At 47.0% G+C, this 16,552-nt stretch overlaps 1 protein-coding gene and 1 non-coding gene across 2 annotated transcripts in view; both read right to left on the bottom strand.

Annotated features, from left to right (window-relative positions):
• The window catches only part of TULP4 (TUB like protein 4), a 202,002-nt gene that overhangs the window by 72,275 nt on the left and 113,175 nt on the right, over nt 1-16,552 (bottom strand). The window lies entirely within an intron of this gene.
• TRNAG-CCC lies at nt 15,544-15,616 on the bottom strand. Its single transcript has one exon. It is a non-coding gene; the product is annotated as a tRNA-Gly (tRNA).

The following is a 16,552-nucleotide window of genomic DNA, read 5'->3' as shown; positions in this document are numbered from 1 at the left end:
CGGATGAGTTGAGACTCAGCAGTTAACAGAATGCAGCCCCCATCCACACACTTCTTTGCTGGGAGTGTAACTGGTGTAATGGAATATAGGTGGGTTGCTCCCCTAAATTAAGAGAAATCTTTCCAGTGATTCTTGGTTTAAAAATAAAGTTTTCAAAGGCAGTGTTGTTTCCCTGGGTTAGTTTTCTCATTTCCTCTCTCGTCTGTGATTTCGAGCCGCCCGTCTTATCTCCCGGGAGCTTATTTCCTGTTCTCCCAATCCCTCCAGTCTGCCTGGCAGAGTCAGGACATACCAGAGTGCTGAGGAATTGCCGAGCGAGCGAGGCCAGCTGGGTTCTCAGTTGCCCAGATCACACGGCAGGGCACTGAGCAGCTGCCCAGGCGTTCCAAGGCAGAGCCTTCCTTCCCTCTTAGAGGAAGACGGGGCTCCTGTTTGCTTTAAGAGCTCCAGCATTAAGAATGTTAGGTGAAGCGTGCATTCTACTGAACAGACAGAATGTAAGTCAAGTTTTGACTTAGGTCTTTGATTATTCCCCCAAAATGCCAGCCTGTCACCCTCTCCAAACTAAGATGTCTACCATTTTATAGTTATTCTTATCAATAAATACTCATAGAGGAATATTAAAGGCAGAGAAATTCACAGTAAAAGTGCAATGCAGGTCTGTGGAAGGCCTCTTTGGGCTGTACTGTAATGCCCTCAATAAGTCACTTCACCTCCTATTCCTGGCACTATTTTTACACAGACCAAAGCCCTAGTGCCAGCTAATCCACCTCAAGGATGTTCATCTTTTGAGACAGATACCCTTCAAATGGTGCTGGTAGAAAAACTGATGCTTTTGAATTGTGATGCTGGAGAAGACTCTTGAGAGTCCCTTGGACAGCAAGGAGATCAAGCCAGTCAATCCTAAAGGAAATCAGTCCTGAATATTCATTGGAAGGACTGATGCTGAAGCTCTAATACTTTGCCCACCTGATGCAAAGAACTGGCTCATTAGAAAAAGTTAAGACCCTGATGCTGGGAAAGACTGAAGGCAGGATGAGAAGGGGATGACAGAGGATGAGATGGTTGGATGGCATCACCGACTCAATGGACATGAGATTGAGCAAGCTCTGGGAGTTGGTGACGGACAGGGAAGCCTGGCATGCTGCTGTCCATGGGGTCACAAAAAGTCAAACACAACTGAGTGACTGAACTGATGATTCAAAATGTTCCATTCTAAAACAAGGGAGTTAACCTCCAATATGTGTAAGAACATAGACAGACTACAAAAGCATCTGATTCTCAAAACAGCCTGGTACCTGGAGCAGGCATTCTCATCTTCACTTTATAGAAAAGGAAACTCAGGTTCAGGGAGGTGCCCTTGCCCACAGCACCCAACTGTCAGGAGGCAGAGGAGGGCTCAGAGCCAGGAACGCTCATCCCTGGTTCTGTGTCTTCCTACTTACAAAGTAAAGTCAGGCATTACCATTTTAGGAGCCTATTTTGGGGGGAATACTGATTCATGCTAGGAAAATGATTGTATTTATGAAGAATACTCAATATTTTTTATATTAGAATGCTGAAATATCTAATCTAAAAATTTTGACCATCCAAAATGAGCTGTAAAAAATTGTTCAGAAGGGCTTCCCTGGTGGCTCAGTGGTAAAGAATCCTCCTGCCAATCAATGCAGGAGACACGGGTTCCATCCCTGGGCTGGGAAGATCCCACATGCTGCAGAGCAACTAAGCCCGTGTGCCCCAATTACTGAGGCCCTCATGCCCTAGAGCCCGCGCTCTGCAACAAGAGAAGCCATTGCAATGAGAAGCTTGAGCATCTCAACTAGAGAGTAGGCCCTGCTCGGCACAACAAGGGAAATCCCATGTGGCAACAAAGACCCAGAACAGCCAAAAACAAAGATCAATAAAAAATGAATAATTTTTTTAATACTGAGAAAACTAGAAAAACAATCTTGGGGCAGAATCAGGGGACATAAGCACAAATGATGAGAAGTCCACGAGAAGTACTGCGAAAGAGAACTTTCTAACAAGGAGTAGGAGTGCTGCCTATCCGTGGAAGGGGCTGTCTTCAACCTGGACGGCTGGAAACAAGAGGCGGGACAGCCAACTGCCAAGGGTACCTGGGAGCAACTTGTCTAACTGGGGTGGGGCAGGAGGACTGCAACTAGGGGACCTCCATATTACCATCCATCCAACTCCGAGATGACAAATCAAAGTTAAATGCGGCCTTGGTATCAGTGATGTTACGGCCTCAAAAGAAAAAAAAAAGAAAAAGGCTGATTTAAGCTCTTAAGCATCTACCAAGTGATAAACTGCCACTAAATTCGCTTAAGGGAAATTCAATTATTAAAGTAGTTAACTTGACTATTTGAATTAAAGTTTTATATATTACATATTATTAGTACTCTTTGTCAACCAGGTGTGTACTTTAGTGATTTATAATACACTTAACCTAGCAGATTAATTTTCAAGATGTTCCTCTCCAGCTCTCTGAGCAGCTAAGACAGCCAGATTCTCAGCATCTTGCTCTTTAAAATCCCTCTCTCTCAGCCCAGAACACGGAGCATTCGGTCAAGAAACAGCACTGCTCCGGGCACACAGCCAGGCTACCTACTGAAGACAGAACCTCAGCTCACCCGCCGACAGGCTGATGCTGACCCCAGCCGACAGCACGCCTCTCCGCTCCGGGGAGCAGGACCCAGCTGGAACCAGGAAGCCCTTCTCACTGACCACGGAAAACCCGACTGGCAGTCTGCTCTCTAACACCCTGTAGCTTCACTGTGTCTGAGAAGGAAGCTGGCCTAGACCATTGCTAAAGACCCTTCCAGCTCTAATACTGTGATGCACTGAATTCTACTTGGACAAATACTAAACCAATACGGCACGCCTGCTCCTGAGTGCAATATCCTACAAAACCTAAATACTGATATGTTCTCCACTCAAGAAAGAAATCTAGCATATGGATCATGACATACCACCTGGTAGGAGGGCGCGTAGTTGATGGGAGGGGGTGCAGCTGAGCAAATATGTTATCATAACTCAATTCAGAGTCTGATGCAAAATATAAGTTTCTTCCTAAGTGCTTACTTATGATTTTTAAAACATGAGTGATGTTGCATTTTAAGTAATTAGTTCAAGAGTTACATAAAAACTGAGTCTCTATGTATAGTCACAGTTAATTTTATGTGTCAAGTTCACTGCGCCCCTTCGGATTTTGGAGGCTACACGTCCCTAGTTTGGGTGTGACAATCTGGCCTGTTTACCTAGTGACCCAAAAGGCTGCTGATTTTGAGTGGGGTCCAGAAGAAGAGAGACCTCCTCATGGATCAGGCCACCGTGTGACCTGCTCTGTGGCTTGGGTCACGTGATCCAGCATATCCAGTGGTATCCAAAGCATCAGTGGCAGAAAGAGATGCTGTCTGGAGCCTTTGGTGGAAGAATCTTGGTGCAGGCCTTGGGGTTTGGAGCACAGCCCTGCCATCCTCCACAGACAACAATTCTCCTGAGAAACAGCTCTTGGCCTGAAACAGATGGAACACTTAACCACAGGCCAGGAAGTCACCACGAGACCTGAGCTGCCCATCAGGACCCGGGTATTACCTGACCACCAGTCACAAGTTAAAATACAAACATTTTGGTCAAAACTTGTATGTGTTTTTCCTTTTTAATCTTTTTTCTAATCACAGAAATATACACTAAGTAAAACTCAAACATTACGGAAGTATATAAATAGAAAATGAACATTTCTTGAAAGGCTGTCTTAACTATTTGGCGCACATTCCTTGAGATTCATATTTCCCGTTCCCTGGCGAACAGACCTGCATGACACCTTAATCCAAATAAATGTGCATTCACCCTCCTCTTTCTAACAGCAAGTTCCTCACCTCATCTCCCAACAACTCCATTTCCTGTCATACTCTCTGCACACATTATTACCTTGCCTTCAAATGATTTCCTATTCCTGTATTTTGCATTTAAACCGAACCACAAACTCATGGGCAGAGAGAACAGCCGCTTCTCCTGTCTGTTCCCCACATCACAAGACCTGGGTGCCTGGGAAGAGCAGCTCCTTAGTCAAGAGCTCGTGTTAACCAGCCAGGACTTGCTCAGGAAAGTGACAGGAGTCCTCCCCCAAACACACCACTGACTCATCTTCATCGGAGTCCCTGAGGGTCCTCCCAAAGGTCCGTCCCACCAGAGGGCTCCTCAAGGCTCCGGGAACTGACTCAGTTTCCAGTTAGATGAGAGACCCACCACCGGGGTGAGTTTCTCGACTTTCTCAGCGGGCAGCCACACGAGGGCGGCCGCCCGGCCTCGAGACACAGAGCGCCCGTGAGGACCAGCGTCAGGCGAGAGTCACAGCGGAGCTAGCCTCCTGCGGGGAGCTTCTCCTGCCCGAGTTAACCTGCACCTTCTCCCCACCTCCTGCTCAGCCACCCTGCACTGAGCCGCCACCCTCAGTATCTCAGGGCCGGGCACAGTTCCAGCCGGAGGGCACTGCCTGACTGCAGTCTGAAGGATTCCAAGTAGAAAAGTAGAGCACTCAGGGATGGAATTACAGACTGGTGTTTAGTTTTGCTTTTTTATTGAAATACAGTTGATTTACAATGTTGGGCTTCCCTGATAGCTCAGTTGGTAAACAATCTACCTGCAATGCGAGAGACCCAGGTTTGATTCCTGGGTCGAGAAGATCCGTTGGAGAAGGGATGGGCTTCCCATTCCAGTATTTTGGGGCTTCCCTTGTGGCTCAGCTGGTAAAGAATCTGCCTGCAATCAATGCAGGAGACCTGGGTTTGATCCCTGGGTTGGGAAGATTCCCTGGAGAAGGGAATGGCTACCCACTCCAGTATTCTGGCCTGGAGAATTTCATGGACTATACATATAGTCCATGGAGTCCAAAAGAGTTGGACACAACTGAGTGACTTTCACTTTCACTTACAATGTTGTATTCGTTTCAGGTGTACAACAAAGTGATTCAATTATATATATATATACACACACACTCTCTTTTTCAGATTCTTTTCCCTTATAGATCATTATAAGATACTGAGTATAGTTCCCTGTGCCATATAGTAGGTCCTTGTTGGTTACTATTTTATATATAGTAGTGTGTATATGTTAATCTCAAATTCTTAAATTATCCCTCTCCCCCGCCTCATTTTTCTTCTTTTAATCAGTTAGCAGATAGCACTGACTATAGCTATTGTTTCAAAAAATTAAGTAAAGAATGGATGTCTGTGAGAAAATAGAAAGGAAAACAGTACAGTTCTGTACTGAAAACCAAAGTTGTATTAAAATTAACTGAACTTTCTCTGACTTCGCAGTTAAAGGGAAGGAAACCAGAATTTTAAATACTCTTGTTAGAAAACCCTTGGATGCATCTCACTGTACATTTGGTTGCATTTCAACTTTTTCTGAGACATGCTTATTATGAAGATAACACCATATGGAAGGTATGAATCATCTGTGGGAGGTCAACTCAGAACTGGGTTTTGGGTGATGTTTGTGCTTTTGAAGCTCAAGGCAGCACAAAAGAATTCTATTTAACTTGTCCTCAGAGCATCCCTGGGAACCTTCACAACTTTCTCAGTAAGTCAGGGAACGTTCTCGTTCAACAACATACATCCGAGTTTTATCCAAGGCTTTCCCATGACTTCTCTGTGAGCTAGCACGAAGACTCGGGCTCCTAAAAATCATTCTGAATATCACACTGCTTTTGAGAGATTAATTTTAACCACACTGTGGTACAGATTGAAACACTTCTACAAAACCAGATGGTCACTGAGAACTATAAAGAAGTCATATCCATTGAAAAAAAAAAAAAAGAAAATAAGAACAGAGTGAGGAGGTGCAGCCTCCACCTACTAGGGTGACTCCAACGTACAATAAAAGGAGACAGCACTCTTAAGTGAGCTAAGTGAGGAGTCCAGGCTCAGGTGAGCTCCGGACTGCGTGATGAGTCTCCAGGTCCGGAATGCTCACTACCTGCTGAACACCGGTAAGGCCTCACCCACACCCTCGGCCCAAGGCTCCATCACACAGGGGTCGTCCCTGGAGCACCTTCAAATGGAAGGGCCCAGCACAGCTCTGGCTCTGGCACTCGCCATTGTCTGATATCTTCCGTTTAATTCTTGGGTTGTGGGAGACACTTCACACGAAGACTCAGAACGTGTGCAAAGGGTGAACGTGAGGGCACACATTCACTGAGCTCTGTGTGAACATCAGGTCAACCTGAACCACAACTACCTGCAGCTGTTCTCTTCTCAACTGAGAGGCCTTACCAAGACCTTAGTTGCTGCTTACTCACTTCAGCACACAGCCAGGAATACCATGTTGTCCCATCAACGATTCCATGTTAGGAAATGAAACGCCGTCACTCTTTTAAGTTATACGATGCACAGATATACACAAAATAAATATAGCTTAGGAGGGGGGAAAGCCCTGCTGAGCTTCTTCTCAAATTGAGGTATGACTTTCACACTTTGAAAGGCTAGAAAAGAAATTCGCATTAATAACTGCATACAGAACTCCTACCAAGAGGATTTAAGTCATTTTCAACGCTGCAATTATTTACAAGAGACACTGAGGTGGCAGACTGCAGCATTAATGGGCACATGACACTGGGTTTACACCCCAGTTAAAATGCACAGGAGACAGCGGAGGAGCCTGAGGCACCTCATATATTTATTGAGCATTCGCCCCGTGCCAGACACCACGCTGGGGCTGGGGAGGCAGCCAAGTCCAGCACTTGGCTCACACGCCCAAGAAGCTCTCAAGACTGGGGGGCAGGCAGGCAAGTAACCGTCCAGCCACGGGCTCAGGGAGGTGCTAGGAGCGCTCTATGCGAAGGCTTCCTTAGCCACAAGTCTCTACAGAAAAGGCATTTTCAGGTGTCTCCAAACCCCCAGGGCCAGGGCATTGTTAGAATTCCCTGCAAAAACACTAATTATCTAGAATTCCTTCAAAAGGCAAGAGATTTCTGCCCAGTACTCCCTTTTAGAGTGAAAATTGGGGTAGGCTTTTTGCCAGCTGCAAACAAAAAATTATAATTATAGATTCCCCAATATATTTGGCGCTTGAGATTTCCCCTTCAAAATATTTCTGTGTTTCATTTTCTGTGCATACGTGCCTCTGCAGTATAACTTACCACTAGATCTCAGTCAACAGCCTGAAATCCCTGAAATGTACTCTCAGTTCTTTTTAAACCTAAATTCCTAGTTAGTAATTCTGTATTTGCATTTAGTTCTATGTTTCCATTTACTAAAATTCAACTTTTTTTCATCTTGCTGAAGATCCATTATTCTACACATCTCTAGAGCCTGTTGGCAGATGCAAACATAACATTCTTTGTGAAGGGAACTACCAAAGGCAACGTGAATGGTCAAAGAATTCAGCCACTGTTTTACTAACCTGTATAAACAAGAGTCAACTCTATTCCATCATGAGTACTGCTAACCAAAAACGGGACACATGCCTTGCCAGCCCCTGGTGAGTCATATGACCTGCTGAGCCTCAGTTTGCTCAATCTGTAAACGAGGCGTTAGTTAGCACCTGACTGACAGGACTGCTGCAAGAGCAACTGGAGAGAAGGGTCACCACGGTTCGGTTCTAGACTTGCCATCTCCTGAGTTCTTCACACATCACCTCCTATAATCCTCGTGCAAACCCCCTATCAGGTAATGAGTACCATCCTCACTGCAAAGGTGAGGAAACTGCTGTTTAGAAGCGCTCATCAGCTTCTCTCTAGTCTCTCAGCAAGTGGAGGCAGAGCCAGTGATGACCCTGGTCGGTCAGACCCCGAAGCCTGTCTTCATCTCTGAACTGCCCGCCTTCCTCTTAGAGACGACGCAAGTTCAAGTCTGCGACCAGGGCCTGGACGGAACAAGCCCCACAAACAGCATCCACATAAAGGCTGCTATTAAGCAGCACATTGGTTTTTAATGCTGGTGAGGAATCCTCAGCCCAGAGAGCGGCCTGGGCGTCATATCCCACCCATGTTCTCGTGATCAGTAATAACTCAGTCTCCTGCCTCCCTTCCAGCCCCCAGGCCCCCGCCCACCCCAGCCTGAACCGTGTCCCCTGTACCCCCTCGCTCCCTCCCATTGGCTCGGCTAGGCAGTCTCCCAAAGCCCACCCCAAATGGGTGTGTCCGAGGTTCGCCCTCTGCCCAGCTCTCCGCTGGGAGAAAGTACACAGCCCCGGAGGCAATCTGCGCCCTTCACCCTGTGTCTCTGGCTGCAGGAGTGGAGCTGGACCCCTTGTCAAGTGTGGCCCCGCTCACCCCACGCCACCTACTCCCTTCTCCCCTGAGAGCCCCTCCTTCAGGAAACTGTTCCAACCCCCCTGGGGCAACGAGGACCATCTCCGTGCAACGACTCAGACCCCGTCTCAGTCTGCTTCGAGGGCACCAAACCAGAGATCCTCTGTAAGTTTGCAAGATGAGAAACTTGGTCATTGGCTTGCAAAGTCCTGCCCCAGGTTCAGCAACACAGAACCACCTAGGAATTTGTGGAAAAATGCAAATTCTCAGGCTGCCGAAGACCAGGTGATCAGAAATTCTGGGCTGGGCTTTTGGCAACTCCTCAGCAGAGTCTCACAAAACCGGTTTGGGAGCTCACCTGGGCCCGCCCTGAAGGCAGGGCAGCAGTGGTACCCAGACTGGGAGATGCTTCAGCTCCAGGTGCAGCTCCTACTAGGTACTCCAGGAAGGGCACTCTGGAGAGGTCTGAGCAGCAGGAAAACACACACAGGCAGACAGACAGACAACACACAAACACACACACGCGGGAGAAAGGCAATAGGGAGAGAGGGCCTCTGCATGTCTTCAGAACTTATTTCTTCAGCAGAAACAGGAAAGGTAAGATTCACTTTGTAAAATTTTTGGTAAGAGCAAGGGCTTGAATTGGAAAAGGGTGGCCATTTGCAGAGTTAAACTTTATACAAAGTCAAGAGAAGTCTGGGTCTTCACATTTACAAGGCTGAAAATTCCTGTTGTCCGGTGGCAGCCTGACCGACAGTCCCGGGGAGACTGCAGTCACATCGCTGACTCCTGATCATTGTGAATATGAGGTCATTTTTCAAGAGGACAGAAACCATCAACCAAAGACTCTAGTGAAGAGCACACGGCCCACCTGAGAAGGAAAACGTGCCAGCACGAGGCAAAGAGAGCTGTGGTCCTGACTACATGGCAGAGGCCTCGCTGCCCCCGCGGACTCTCAAGACTGGCTCAGGGCTCAGCAGGCAAACCCCACAACCACCTCCCACTGACCCGGCAGCCCAGCCGCGGGGCCCTGGGTGTGCTCAAGGCAATCCGCCGGGGTGCGGGGACACGGCAAACAAAAGTGTTGTTAATAATATTTAATATATGAACCACAGTGGGATCCCCTTTCCCAGACTCGGAAAGGTTACCCAGTTGAGATATGACAGGCCGGTTCCAGAGGGGGAGCGGGAGCTGTTCAGGGCCCTACACACCCAGGGCCGGGTTCAGCGTGCACCCAGCTTAACTAAGCCTCACAGAGAGGACGACGGGCTTTGAAAGGACACTTCCAAGGAAAACAAAGGTGAAGATAAAACTAATTATGCAGCACAAGCACAAACAAGAAAATGGCAGGACTAATGTTTTTCCTACAGTCAGAATGGGTCTTCACCAACCAGAAAAGAACAGGGCTGATCCAGACAGATCTGACAGGACATGGCTTCCATGTGCGTATAAAACATATATGGATACTAAATACATTTGTATGTGTATATGTCAATGTGTTAGTTGCTCAGTCGTGTCCAACTCTTTGTGACCCCATGGACTGTAGCTTGCCAGGCTCCTCTGTCCATGGGATCCTCCAAGCAAGAAGACTGGTGTGGGTTGCCATTTCCTCCTCCAGGGGATCTTCCCGACCCAGGGACTGAACCCACATCTACTGCACTGGCTGGTGGATTCTTTACCACTGAGCCACGAAGGAACTTCACCAGCTCCAGGCCTGGGCAGTCACACTAGGTGGTGAGCTACATCCAAGACAGGAGCCTGACTGCCATGAGCCTGGCATGGAGAAGTGGTGAAGCCTTTCCCCCATGTGGCATTTACCAGGGGTGACGGGCTAGCTTCACAGATCGGAGCTGCCAGAGACTGCAGGCTCGCCAGGGTTGGCCTGCGGGCCTGATGAGGGAGGTGGGAACCTCGGCTGTGGGTTGGGGCACTTGGTACACCCGCGTGGTCATCACCCAGATGAGGATCAGGACACATCCCCCCAAGGCATGGCACACGCTGCACACTGCAGAGCTTACAAGGGAGGAACCTGAGGAACGGCAGGAGCACGAAGGACTCTGACCCGCCTCATCCTTCTCCCCCGAAGCAGCCCCTCACATCCTCATGTCGGAGGTGGCCTCACTGAACCCGAGCGACGGAGGGATGTGAGAGGTCTGGACGGACAAGGTCTTGCTAGGTCACCCCAGTTCCCTGCGCTGAGCCACGGCCCTTCTGTCCTGTTGTGTTCCCACCACCCTCCTCTCCTCATCAAGCCAGCAACAGACACTCAGGATTAAGCACGGCTTCATGGCTCATTTCCTCACGATGGCTTGTCTCATGTAACACTTACATTAAACAAACGTGCAGGCTTTATGCTTGTTCGTCTCTCTCTCTCGTTAGGAGACCCAGCTGAGAACGGAAGGTGGGTACAGGAGATGCTTACTCCTTGACCCACTAGCCTACTGGAGCCGAGGGAGTCAGGCCGGCGCGAACCTAACCTGGACAGTTTTCTGGGTCTCCATCTGCCCCCATCAACGCCTAGTACCTTTCTGACTCAAAACGTTCAAAATTTCATGATATATGAAAAAGCAGGAGGTCATCAGTGTATTTCATACAATGAAATAAACCTAGTCTCCATAAATGAGGAGGACAGGATTCTCAACCTAACAGAAGCGACATTACAGCTCCACCTGGGCCTTGTGTGAACTGGTTCTGCAGATGAGGACAAGGGCTGAGGCCACACATCAGCCAAGAGGCTCTACGTCTTAATGCAGTCACAAAGAGTGTCCCAAAGCCCATGGGCTTGGCCCTGGTTACGCCTCAGGCCTGAGGAGGGGGGCTGGGAGGCTGATGGCGGCTCATGGGCTGGTGGGGCCTCCAGTGTCGGTGCCAGCATCCATGGCGGTGAAGGGAGAGGGGCCAGGGAAAACCAGGCAGGGCTGTTCGAGGCTTTGTACATAATTCATTGGCCAAAGCCATTGAAAGGAAGCATCTAACTTGAAGTGAAGGGGACGGGCAGCCCTGCACATCCCTGGACAAGTCAGGATGCCAGCACGGGGATCCCATCCAGGCTCTGGGAGGCACCCCTTGGCTCCGGCCTCGTTACCTGCAGAGGCAGGTGCCCACCCTGCAGGCCGATGTTTCCCCAAGGCCGTCCTAGTACAGCATCCTTGCTCTCAGGACCACAGCTGAACTTCCCTCCAGTTGCTCTCCACGCTGCTGTCAGCTAACACCTGGAGTTCATCATATTGTTGAAAATCCCTCTTGCAGAGCCAACACAGTCTCACTTTTCATAATTACGTCAGCTAATCCCAGCGCGGCCCACTCTCTCAACCCCTGGTTGATGTCCTGTAAAGATAAAGCAGCTGAAGCCTGCCCTCTCCAGCTTCCTGCCATAGGTCACAGACAGAAGGCAGCTCGGCCGCTTACTCCAGGATTCTGGAAGCAAGGGCTTAGGACAATGGCATGGACACTTCTTGCAGGGAGGTTAAAACAGGTCAGAAAACAAGCCTCTCGCACTCAGGCTGCTGAAGCGACACATCCTGAGTCGTATCGCAGTGTACGTGTGTGCGTGTTGGAAAAGCAGTCTGCAAGGAGATACCACACGGTATCTAGGAGATGGCATTACAGAAGGTTTTTATATGCCTCCTGCTGTATATTTTTTTCCAAAATAAATATATTATTTATATAAATCTGTATATAAAAGATTACATAAAATGAGAAAAGCTACATTCATTTGTTCCCTTTAGCGTATTTTCAAAGGATCCATTTCAGAACAGGGACTGCCTTTGTATGCATTACCTCTTTCACTCTACCTTTTTAAAGCACTGAATCTGATGTAAAGAAAGCAAAAACTAATTATCACAGTAGCTACCTGATTTGTAAAAATGAACCTGTCTCAAAGAAGGCATGCAGAGTTAAGCTTTCTGTCAACGTTTCTTAATCATCTGACTCAACTGCCTAAAAATAAGGATAATTTTTTTGCCAAGAACATAACAAGTGTCAAAGTCAGCATGAGGGCAAGGCGACAGGGAAGACAGCAGTGGGCCCAGGCGTGACGGCGGGGCCGGAGGGGAGGCGGCGGTAAGGGCGGCCTGCTTCACCAGGGCCGGCTCTCCTCCTGGCCCTCTGCTGACAGCATTACGCGCACGTCCCTGGTGGACTCTGAGGGTTACTTCACTAGGGAGGACTCCGACTATCCAGTCTCCTCCATCCTGGAACAAGAGGGTGGAGGCCGAGGAAGACTTGCTGGAGGCCTCGGAGCTGCCGGAGGCCGGGCCGCGCTGTGAGATACAGGCATCTGAGCCCAGAGCCAGCAGTGTACCCCTCGCCCACATCACTCTGCCATCCAGTGTAGAGCAGGACTGTGCAGGTGTTACATCACTGAAGACAGACAACTTTCTAAGCTTTGAGGCAACAGGAGAAAGTCAAAGAACAGCCGACCCGACGTGAAACCCCCGCGTGTGCCTATCAGGTCCGAGTGGACGCCCCCGTTTCTCTGAGTCCAGGGACGCCCCGTCCGTCCTGTGTGCTTGTGCCAGGACCGCTTATCACCGAGACTCCCGGCCAGCTGGCGGGGGCAACCGGGACTCAGGCTGCCAGCCAGGCCTTCCCTGTGGCTGCTGGCTGACAGCTCCTGGGGGAGAGGGTCCACCTTTCACCAGGCGCTAGGAGCTGTTGAGGTCATGAAAACTGGGGGCTATCAGAACCACCCCCTGTGAAAGAATCTGACGAGCAAACACAATCAACATGTGGAAAAAGCACAGCTGAAGATGCCACTTGTGTGGAAGAAATATGCCCAAGCCAGACCAACAGGGCATTTCAGTCATGAGAGGCAATAAATTTTGTATTTTGGGAAAAGTTAAAATCAGATTTTATGCAACTGGCAACCAAAAAAAGATGTAACTAATGCTAACTGAAACTGCGAAATTAGTAAATTTAAAAGATCAAAACAAAGTAGGAAAAATGTGTCTATCACATACAATAAAAAATTAAGAATAGAAAATGTTAAATAAATAACAGGAAATTCTCAGTTTCCCTAGTGGGTCCTGAAATACAACTGTAGACAGGCAGACACGGTGGCCGTGTAGGAGGGTGGAGGGCTCACCCATTATCCAATCCCAAGAAGCCCCTTCCCTGTCTGCCTCTGCTGATCTCCAAGGCTCCCCCTCCTCGGAGTCAGGACTGGCCAAAGAACATCACTCAGCGGTAAAGAATCTGCTACAATTCAGGAGACACAGGAGTCACAACTTTGATCCCTGAGTCGGGAAGATCCCCTCAAGTAGGAAATGGCAACCCACTGCAGTATTCTTGCCTGAAAAATCCCATGGACAGAGGAGCCTGTCATGTCAGGCTCTTATATCTTGTGACTTTTATGTCACCACAGAGTCAGACATAACTGAGCACTGGCCAATGAGATGTGAGCAAAAAGCAGCGGAAGCCACCATACCATGCTTTCTCTTACCCTAAACTCTACTATTGCGGAGTGAGCTGCAGCAGTCATCCTGTGACCATGAGGAAAAGGCCAAGAGAAGGGCAGAGAAACTGCCTCAGGCTTTCAGAACAACGGCTGCAGCCACTTTCCTCTGAACCTCCTGTTATGTGACTCACAATCCTAGGTCTATGAGCTGCACTTAAGCGTACCATGTCACTTCTTTCAGCAGATATCACTGAGGGCCCGCCACATTCCAGGCACTTCTCTGAGGCTCCAGGAACACACAGTGGGCAAAGCAGAAAAGGACTCATCTTGTGGCGCTTCCTTACAGCGCACAGGAAAGCACACCTAAGCGCTACAGGTAACGTAAGTGTCTACTCGTAAGCGCCACTGACAAGCTTAACAACAAAAGGTCACTGTGAAACATAACATCCAGCGCTGGCGAAGGCATGATAAAACTGCAGTCCTCACAGACAGCCTGGTACCCACTGGAAAGCAAGCAGACCACACGTATCAAAGCAAGAGAAGAATATTTTTTCACATACTCACCAAATTTGCTTTTTATGTTTAAATTTCCTGAGCAAACTATCACTAATGATTATTTGCCTTTCGTCACAACTCCTCTGTGACCCTGTCCTGTGGGCATAATGTACTTTAAACATGTAATTACTGAAAGGAAACAGAGAAGAAAAGCTTATTCTTAATAAAAGAATACCTTGCTGTATACAATGGCCATATCTGGTATTCAATTTTTCAAGATATATTTATATTCCACTTCATAATAAAGTATCTCCTTATGGTTTTCATTTTAAATTTTACAAAAGGAAATAAATACCAATCCTCATCTCCTACCTGCCCCCAGACATAAACACATACAAAACCACTATTTAAAGAAAGAAATCCTTATGATATGAAAGTGTGTCCACACTGTTATTTATTATTTCAAGGGTTTCCATTTTATTCCTATTTTAAAATATAGTACCCACACAAAATAAACGTGCTAGTTGTGTGAAATTCTTCACTCTTGAGTTTTTAGTTTCCGCAGAACTATTCCATTAACGGCATTTTTTTCTCTTCCCTTTCATCTGACTTTTCAATTACTTAGTACACAAGCTGCCATCTTCTTAGATCTCCTATTTGCACCTTCCCTGCTACGATCTGACTTTTCCATCTGTTGAACACAGTAATGACTTCTTATCTGGGGAACTGTCTCATAAACACCCTATAGATGGTCTCTAGAGACACATCCAGTTACAGAATGTAGTTGATAAAATGAAGTATAAAGATTGGTAGGTCTAACAGAAGGGGTCAACCTTCTGTTCGGATGAGGTTGAACATATTGTGTGATAAAGTTACCTTTAGGAAGAAGTCAACAGTACAATCACATTTGTAGACAGTTGCCGCTAGGAGAGCAACAGTCCTTATTGCAGTAAGTGACAAGTGGAATCAGACTGTTACTTTTTTAAGCTGAAGGTACTAACAAATTAATAAGGAGAAAAAAAACAACATACACCAATACATGGCTGAATAATTAAATAAATAATAGGCCATCCATTCATCTGGATAACAATCTTTTTCTCTCTTTTTCCTTTTGTTTTTGAAAAAGTGTACTGACAAAGAAGTTGCCATAAGGAAGAAAAGAAGTTCACATACAGTTATGTAAAGAAAAAGGCAAGTTGCTGGTCAGGTGTACCATGATTTAACTGTTTTATGAAAAGTTATGGACATCATGCACACATTTAAAATTATCTATTAATTTATTTGGCAGCATCAGATCTTATTTGTAGCAAGCAGGATCTTCGATTTTCGTTGCAAGATGCGGCATCTGTAGTTGTGGCAATGTGAACTCTTAGTTGCAGCATGTGGGATCCAGTTCCCTGACCAGAGCTTGAACCTGGGCCCCCTGCATTGGGAGTGCAGAATCTTAGCCACTGGACCACCAGGGAAGTCCCTTATGTACATGTTATGTGCCTTTTTGCCCATTCTTATATGCACAAAAAAGCGCAGGAGAATACCAAACTGCTATTAATAGTTGCTTCCCCAGATACTGGAGAGGGTATTTTACTTCATGTATTTCTTTATTTCTCACTATACACATGAATGACTTATGTTTTAAACATATTTCAACACCATTAAAGCCAAACAAAACTACCTAGCCTAGTTGTTTATTCACATGCACATGAATTTCTGTTCAACAACCTGAACTGGGTTATACTCTCCAACAGACACTGTAACCTTAAACCAAAGGAGCCTTCCACCCTTGAGGCGGAGGGGTACACTGGGCTCTGGCCATCTTCTGGCCAGATCCACACTCATCAACAGAAATTCCGTCAAAAGCATTGTTTGCCAACTCCAAGGAGCGAGGCAAACCACAGTTATTACAGCCCTTATAGTATTTTGTAATTAATCATATTAATTAAAACCTAAGAAATAATTTGTACAATAAAATCTCCAAATCCACTTCTCTTGATCTCCAATCAAAACATTTATTCTTATGTAAATGATAAGAAAGTTCAGGGGGGAAAAATGCTGTCTCACTTTTATCTCAGGGAAAAGTTGTCTTTTATTGATTTTAGTTGTGGGGTTTAGTGAGAAAATTAAATCCTTTGAAACTAAGATACTTTCAGCAAAACCTATCAGAGCTGGCAAAACCAGGAAACTTGTTTATTTTGGTTTCTTGCATCTCTGTGAAACACAGATCAGCAAACTGCATCATCTTGAGCTGGGACCTTCCTCTTCAAACCTAAGATACAAATCAGAATTACTGAACACCAGACAGGGTGACAACAGACCTATGCTCGCCGTGTAGCTCAGCTGGTAAAGAATCTGCCTGCAATTCAGGAGACCCTGGTTTGATTCCTGGGTCGGGAAGATCCGCTGGA

Source organism: Cervus canadensis, chromosome 33 (genome assembly GCF_019320065.1).
Source record: "Cervus canadensis isolate Bull #8, Minnesota chromosome 33, ASM1932006v1, whole genome shotgun sequence".
NCBI classification, from domain to species: domain Eukaryota; kingdom Metazoa; phylum Chordata; class Mammalia; order Artiodactyla; family Cervidae; genus Cervus; species Cervus canadensis.
Note: the sequence above shows the minus strand (reverse complement) of the source record. Positions and strands in the feature narration are given on the sequence as shown.